Genomic DNA, 8,512 nt, shown 5'->3' on the forward strand with positions numbered 1-8,512 from the left:
TATCCATTTATACTCCAGCATTTAATTCCTTTTCACTTTTCTCGTAAGCCAGTTTTTGGGAAATGACTGGATTAGAGGAGGCTTTCTTCTTTGCCAGCTGGTGGGCCAATGGCTTCATTTGCGGGGCGGACCTCTTAGGAGCTGGCTGCTTCTTGGTCATGAAGGGAGGCGGGGCAGCCATTGGAGACCTCCTTGGAGGCGTTGGAGACCTCCTTGGAGGTGGCGGCAGTGGCGGCGTTGCATAATCATTGCCTGGAGCACTATGATGATCTGGAGATCGAATAATTGGACTTAGGTTGGCGGAGGCCCTACTGTGTGAGTACAAAAAAGAATAATTAGGTATAAGAAATTGTTATTATTAATCATGCATGTCAATAGAAAATTAGTGAAAAAATTGTTTCGTTCACTTTTGTCCGCACCTATTGTCTGGCAGTTGAGGAAGCGGCGGTGGACTAGAGACCCCAGGAATAATGATGTAGCGCTTGCGCCATAGTATGAATGTCTTCTCTGCTTCTCCTAGAGTCTTCTCCCCATCACCTCCTGGAATGTCAAGAGCTAGATCACTAAAACCTTTGTTAACTCTATCCACTGAGATGCTAACATATCCAGGTGGCATTATTGCCCCATGGATTCTTGGTGTCTTGGTCGGATCTGGAGGAGAAAAAACACCGAGAGCCACCATGATTGTTGCATTCCCTTTTGGAATATGTAGCTCACATGATGTAAACGGTGCAGTGATGTCATCCACAGGAAAACGTAGCATTGCGTCATCTTGATTTGGCAACTCCATGGAAGCGCAGCTGCTTTTCAACTAATCAGGGAGGCTAATATTAATGTTGATTCCTGGATCTGATTCCTGCCTTTGGGCACTCATTGCTATTTGCACTTGCTTTATGATTTCGTCCTGCATTCTAGCTTGCATGTCTTTTTCGCGCTCCTATGCTTGAACCAACACCTCCCGTAACTCACGAACATATTCCTCCAACCTGCTGATCCGCGCTGCTTCCTCATCTTTCCTTCTCTGCCGGCTTCTGTAGGTATCTTTGTCGTTAGGGAAACCATGCTCCCAAGAAATGTTTCGTCCTAAACCTCTCGTTCGGCCACTGTGTTCAGCAGTCCCGGTGGCATATGTCAGTTCATCCTTCTCTCTATTGGGCCTGAACGCACCAATAGCTTTAGCTTGTAGAGCATAAGAAAATCTTTATGTTGCTCTTTCGAGTTTTGGGCCATGAACCAGCTTTCTGGTCTCTAGGTCCAGTCTTCTCTCATAAGCGAAAAACCAATTCTTTGCGCATTTGGGCTAATTGAGTGATTCTGGTGTGATACCCTTGGCAAGAATGTCCACTTCTATTTTTTCCCACTTGGGAATGGCAGTCGCGTAGCCACCTGATCCCATGCTATGGTGGTATACCTTCTATCGGGCATTCTCTTGGTTCCTTCTCACCCGTTCCTCACCATCTTCTGATGTCTTGTACTGTACAAAATCATTCCAGTAGGGCCTCAACTTCGCGAGCGGGCCACTAGTATTGAAATTAGGCGTTAGGTTCTTCTTGACGTATTTCGTGTATAGGGATTTCTTCCAAGTCTGAAATTGTGTGGCCATCTTCTTCATAGCCCACTTTCGAACTAGTTCCTTCAATTCATCATCGTTGATAGCATCATAATCATCCTCTTACAACGTGAAATGTTGAAGGATATCATCCCAAATTCAATTCTTATCAAGATCAGAGACAAAACTAACATGAGGCTCGTTGATCTTTTGCTTCCATTCACGGGCACTGATCGGAAGTCTGTCCCTTACGAGGCACCCACAGTGTTGCATGAATTTCCTTACATGTGGACCAAGTGGTTCACCTGTCTTGAATTCCGATATTATGTAGCGCCCCTCCAATGGATTTTTCGGGCCTCGAATATTTTTGCTTTTCACCGTTGTGGTCGTCGATCCAGAGGGCTACGTATAAAAAAGAATAAATAAATATCATGTGTACACATAATAGTTGATAGATATTCAAATATATATATATATAATATTCAAATATATATAGATATATATACCTCGTCAGTGTTTTCTTGCACAATATTTTCTTGGTTATCTTCAAGAGCCAGGTATTGACTCCCATCATCTACATCCTACTGGTTACCATCGGCCAGTTGAGTGCCGGTGTTGATAATATCCATCATTTCTTCATCCATGTTGTCTCTCGGGGCAGCCATCTAGCTTTTACACCACTAGATATATCTATAAAAAATAAAAACTATATCTATCAAATATCCATCAAATTCTAGCTCAAAAACATGTTTAAATAAATAACCATCCGTACAAGTTGACCTTGCTTATGTGATCATCTCAGCGAGCATTTCTCCACCGGACGGCACCATACTTGTCCACAGAAGAGCTCCGATTCTACAAGGAAGGGAAAACGGTCTTCCACAACCGTTGCTGCTCTCCCTCGTAGAATCAAAGCTCCTCCTTGACGTCCTGATACCGCTCAACAGAGAACATGCTAGCCGAGATGAACATGGTCTGCCTACGTGATCAACTAGTACGGATTTTCTACAATTTTCTAACTATTTTCTAAGTTTTTCATTTCATGGACAAATTAATTCTAAAACATAAAAGGCATGATTTCTAAGTATTTTATTTCGTGGAAAAATTAATTCTAAGTGACCTGCTCGACATCGGCGAGCTCGCGGGTGTTTCATGGAAAAATTAATTCTAAGTGACCTGCTCGATAAAATTGAGAAAAAACACACACTCTCATGACCTCGCACATCTTCTAAGATCACGTAAGCTTCCGTACTAGTTGACCTTGCTTCCATGATCATCTCGGCAGACATTTCTCCACCGGACGGCACCGTACTTGGCCACGGAAGAGCTCCGATTCTACGAGAAAGGGAACACGGTCTTCCACGACCGTTGCCGCTCTCCCTCGTAGAATCAAAGCTCCTCCTTGATGTCCGTTACTGCTCGGCAGAGAACATGCTAGCCAAGATGAACATAGTCCGCAAGTTCAACTAGTACGGATTTTCTACAATTTTCTAACTAGTCCGCGCCAAGGAGGCGGAGGTATGCCTGCCCGAGTACGAGAACTATGTGCCCTGCTACTACAACGTCACGGACGCCGTCGAACATCTTAGATCTGGGGGCCGGCGTCGTCATAAGCTACCGCGCAAAAAGGAGGAAACGACGAAGACATCGGGCCGCGTCCGTGCTCCACTGAGCTCGATGGCTCAGCAGCAAAATCACATTACAAGATTGCCGGCACAAGGGCTCAGCACACGCATCCATCCGATTACAAAAGGTTGGAACAATTAATCCATCATAAACGGATTATATATGGTGGCGGCGGTGGCTCACATCCAAGGTGTCAAACTCGAGGTCCAGCTCCTGCAGCCAAAAAACATGTTAGAGACTTAGACTTTACTAAAAAAACTATAATAATCTGTTTCATTACAGCCCGATGGTAAATATGGCTGCCCATCCATTTGTACACTGCATCTCACAGAGCCTAGACTCCACATGTAATATTCTATATATATAACTGTGGCCATATATAATCAAACAAAGCTGTGACACTGGTTACTGGCGACTGTTGAGTGGTGAAGTCGAAACGAAAAATGCAACAAACACAAGATGGAGCCGAGATGACGGCGTATAGAATCCCAACAGAACGTAGTCACGTGTAGCGTGCAGCGAAGGACGTAGCGGAGGCCCGTGGCCACGACATGACTCGACGCCAGCCGCCCCAGGCAGCCCGTACCGGCGAGTGCCTGCCTTCTCTGACTCCCGGTGGCGGTGCGCGCGGGCAGTGGACCACGCCACGCCAGGACGTGTCAACTCCGATGAAAGCGAATCCACCAACAAACAATCAGGGCAGGCGGCGATCATAATGTATCCAGTGCCATACAGCAGCAAGTACGTCGCCCACATTCTAGCACCAAGGAATCCTAACATATAAACAGAAGTATGCACCAATTGCAAAGGCTACTAGCTAGCACTAAATCGAAGCGATACATTCATTGAGCAACGGCACTGATCAATGAGTTGGCCATACAGCAGCAAGAGAGTGCAGAGGAAGAGGGAGGCCAGGCCAAACCTAGAGAAGACGTGCTGTAATAGAGATGTTGTGGCCTGCTACGGATCTTGGAGAAGACTGTGTATCGCGGATCTAACACAAGAATGAGGGCTTCAAAGTTCAAACATAGCACGGAGAGGAGGATGAAGAAGGGGATGAATTGGAGGAGATAGACACCTCGAAGAACCTTGACCCGCTTGGTGGCGAGGTGGGCCGGGGATGAGGACGATGCGAGGCGTGCGCTGGCCGGCCAGAGAAGAAGCGCGCGTGCGCGTGGGGCCGGTGGGGGGGGCAGCACTGCTGGATCCGGTTGGAGAAGATGAGGCGACGGAGAACAAGGCTTCGGCTACTGGATCCGGTTGGAGAAGAAGGCAGCGGAGACAGAGAGGAAGAGAACTAAGGGAGAAGGGCGTGGTTTATAAAGGACGACCTGTAGTCCTGGGTGATTGTTAGAACCGGGACTAAAGATTCTTTAGTCCCGGGTGATGGTTATAACTGGGACTAAAGGTCTGACCTTTAATCTCGGGTGTAGCCACGGCCTGGGAGTAAAGGGGATTTTGATGGGCCGCGAAAATGCAGCCCATCTTTAGTAGTCCTAGATGGTGGTTAGAACCGGGACTAAACGTTCTTTAGTCCCAGTTGATGGTTAGAACCAGGACTAAAGGTCTGACCTTTAGTCCCGGGTGGTTGGTCCACCCGGGAGTAAAGGTGGGCTATAGTTTGGCTTCCCGCCAGTTTGTAGAAGTTTTTCCTTTTTTATATATTTCTTTTATATAAATATGAAGAGAGTTGTTAATTGCCTAGTAAATAAAATATTAGCAAAAAAATACAAAAAGAATTCCGGGACCTGGTTTTGCATTATTATACATAAGAAAAATCGGTAACCTAAACTCTTTTGTTTTACCTTATAAATATTTAACATAGTGTAAATAATAATCATATTTTTCACCATGCAAAAATGTACTACTTAATTAAAATCATTAAAACTATTGCTTTTCGACAGGAAATTAGTTTTCACATCTTATTGACGCTGATCACTTGTTTTTTCATCACACATTCTTCATAGGAAATCCACTGTCAAGCAGAAAATTCATTTAAATGGTAGAAAATATGAATACATGACAGAAATATGAATACACTATATATATCAAGCGGGCACAGTAGTGAACTTCTTCTTAACGTATATCCCTTGGTTATGATCGCGCCGTAACCATGGAGTGTCCTCATCATTTAGCTGGATACTTGGGTCTTTGTTCACTGTGAAGGGTGGAATTCGGTCATCCTTTTCATAATCTTCTGATATGCCTAACTTGTCTTCAATTCCGACGATGTTTCTTTTCCCTAAAAGAACTATGTGGCGCTTAGGCTCATTGATTGGGTCGTTGTTGTTTTTCCCTCTCTTTGGTTTTGTAGACATGTCCTTGACATAGAACACCTGATTCACATCCTTGGCAAGGACGAACGGTTCATCTTTGTACCCAATATTATTGAGGTCTACGGTTGTCATTTTCATACTGGTTGTCGACTGCTACCCCGCCTCCAGTCACCTTTACTCATTAGCACTTGAACAAAGGTACCTTAAAAGTAGGTGCATAGTTTAGTTCCCATATCTCCTCTATGCGGCCATAATATGTTTGCTTATTTCCATTAGGGTTGGTGGCATCTATGCGAACACCACTATTTTGGTTGGTGCTCCTTTTATCTTGGGCTACTGTGTAAAATGTATTCCCATTTATCTCGTACCCTTTGTATGTGAGGATATGCCACGATGGCTGCCTAGCCAACAAATATAGTTGCTCATCAATACTCTCATCACCCTGACATTCTTTTCGCAACCAGTCGCTGAAAGTTTTCATGTGCTGATGCGTAATCCAAGCTTCAGACTTCCCTGGAAACTCGGATCGGAGCAACTCTTTATGTGTCTCGATATATGGATCCACCAAGGAGGAGTTTTGCAGAACTATGTAGTATGCTTTATTAAAATAATTGTCCTACATACCAATATATGTTTTCTTCCCTAGTGTCTCCTTTTCACTTAGTCTCCCCTCGTGTCGCGATTCAGGAACACCAATCGGGTCAAGGTCAGGAATAAAGTCAACACAAAACTCAATGACCTCCTCTGTTCTATAGCCCTTGGCGATGCTTCCTTCTGGCCGAGCACGGTTGTGAACATATTTCTTTAGGACTCCCATGAACCTCTCAAAGGGGAACATGTTGTGCAGGAACACAGGACCGAGAATGCTAATCTCCTTGACCAGGTGAACTAGGAGGTGTGTCATGATATTAAAGAAGGAAGGAGGAAACACCAACTCAAAGCTGACAAGACATTGAACCACATTATTTTGTAGTTTAGCTAGATCCATTGGATCGATTGCCTTCAGAGAAATTGCATTGAGAAATGCACATATCTTCACGGTGGCTAGACGTACATTTAGAGGTAGAATTCCTCTTAATGCAACTGGAAGCAATTGCGTCATGAGCACGTGGCAGTCATGGGACTTTAAGTTTAGAAATTTCTTCTTTGGCACATTTATTATACCCTTTATATTCGAGGAGAATCCAGATGGTACCTTAATGCTTGCTAGGCATTCAAACATGCTTTCCTTCTCTTCTTTGCTAAGAGTGTAGCTAGTAGGACTTAAGTAATGGCGTCCATCATCTATCTTCTCTGGATGTAGGTTGTCTCGTTCTTTCAAACATCACAGGTCCTGTCGTGCTTCAAGTGTGTCCTTAGACTTCCTATACACACCCATGAAGCCTAGCAGATTCACACAAAGATTCTTCATCAGGTGCATCACGTCGATCGTGCTACGGACCTCTAGGACATGCTAATAGGGTAGCTCCCAAAATATGGACTTCTTCTTTCACATGGGTGCAGTGACCGTCGGCGTCGTTCGGAACAGGTTTGCTGCCATGTGCCTTTCCAAATACTACTTTCACATCCTTGACCATATTGAGTACATCCTCACCAGTTCGGTTGCCCGGCTTGGTCTGGTGGTCTGCCTTACCTTTAAAATGCTTGCCTTTCTTTCTTAGGGGGTGATTCGCAGGAAGAAATCGACTGATGGCCAAGGTACATAACCTTTCGACATTTTTTCAAGAATATACCTTTAATGTCATTCGAAACAGTGCAGTGCATGCATTATATCCCTTGTTTGATTGTCCTGAAAGATTACTTAGAGCAGGCCAATCATTGATTGTTACGAACAACAATGCTCGCAGGTCAAAGTGCTCCTATTTGTGCTCATCCCACACACGTACACCTGGTTTGTTCCACAAAAGTAGAAGTTCTTCAACTAGTGGCCTCAGGTACACATTGATGTCATTGCCAGGTTGCCTTCGGCCTTGGATGAGCACTGGCATCATAATAAACTTATGCTTCATGCATAACCTAGGGAGGAAGGTTGTAGATACATAGAGTAATAGGCCAAGTGCTATGACTACTGCTCTGCTCCCCGAAAGGATTCATACCATCCATACTTAAAGCAAACCTTAACTTTCTTGCGTCATTTGCAAACTTCGAGAATTCTCTATCGATTGCTCTCCACTGGGACCCATCAGCAGGGTGTCTCAACATATTGTCTACCTTACGGTCTTCTTTGTGCCATCGCAATAACTTTGCATGGTCTTTGTTTCTGAACATACAGTTTTAAGTGTGGTATTATAGGAGCATACCACATAATCTTGGCAGGGATTTTCTTCGTGGGACATTCGCCCTCAACATCACCAGGGTTATCTCGCCTGATCTTATACCGCGATGCATTATATACCGGGCATGCATCTAACTTCTCGTACTCCTCGCCACGGTAGAGGATGCAGTCATTAGGACATGCATGTATCTTCTAGATTTCTAATCCCAAAGGGCAGACTACCTATTTTGCTTCGTACATAGTGACGGGCAATTCATTATCCTTCGGAAGCATCTTCTTTTGGATTTTCAGTAACTCCCCAAATCCCTTGTCAGATACACCATTCTTTGCCTTCCATTACAGCAATTCCAATGTGGTACCCAACTTTTTTTGTCCCGCATCACAAGTTGGGTATAGCAATTTCTTGTGATCCTCTAGCATACGCTCGAACTTGATCTGCTCCTTTTCACTTTCGCATTCTCTTTGTGCATCACGAATGGACTGACCAAGATCATCAGCGGGCTCATCTTCTGCCACTACCTCTTCTTCAGCTTCCCCCATTGCAGTCTCATTGAAGACGCCATATTCAGCAATAATGTCATCACCGTCCCATTGTTCTTCTTCACCTTTTTCCATTACAACCCCGGTTTTTCCGTGCTTTGTCCAACAAATATAGTTTGGCATGAAACCCGACTTCAACAAGTGTGAATGAAGACTCCTTGAGCTAGCATATTCCTTCAAATTCTTACATATGGCACATGGGCAGCACATGAAACCATCGTGTTTGTTTGCCTCGGCCACACGTAA

This window comes from Miscanthus floridulus, chromosome 11 (assembly GCF_019320115.1).
Source record: "Miscanthus floridulus cultivar M001 chromosome 11, ASM1932011v1, whole genome shotgun sequence".
Lineage (NCBI taxonomy): Eukaryota > Viridiplantae > Streptophyta > Magnoliopsida > Poales > Poaceae > Miscanthus > Miscanthus floridulus.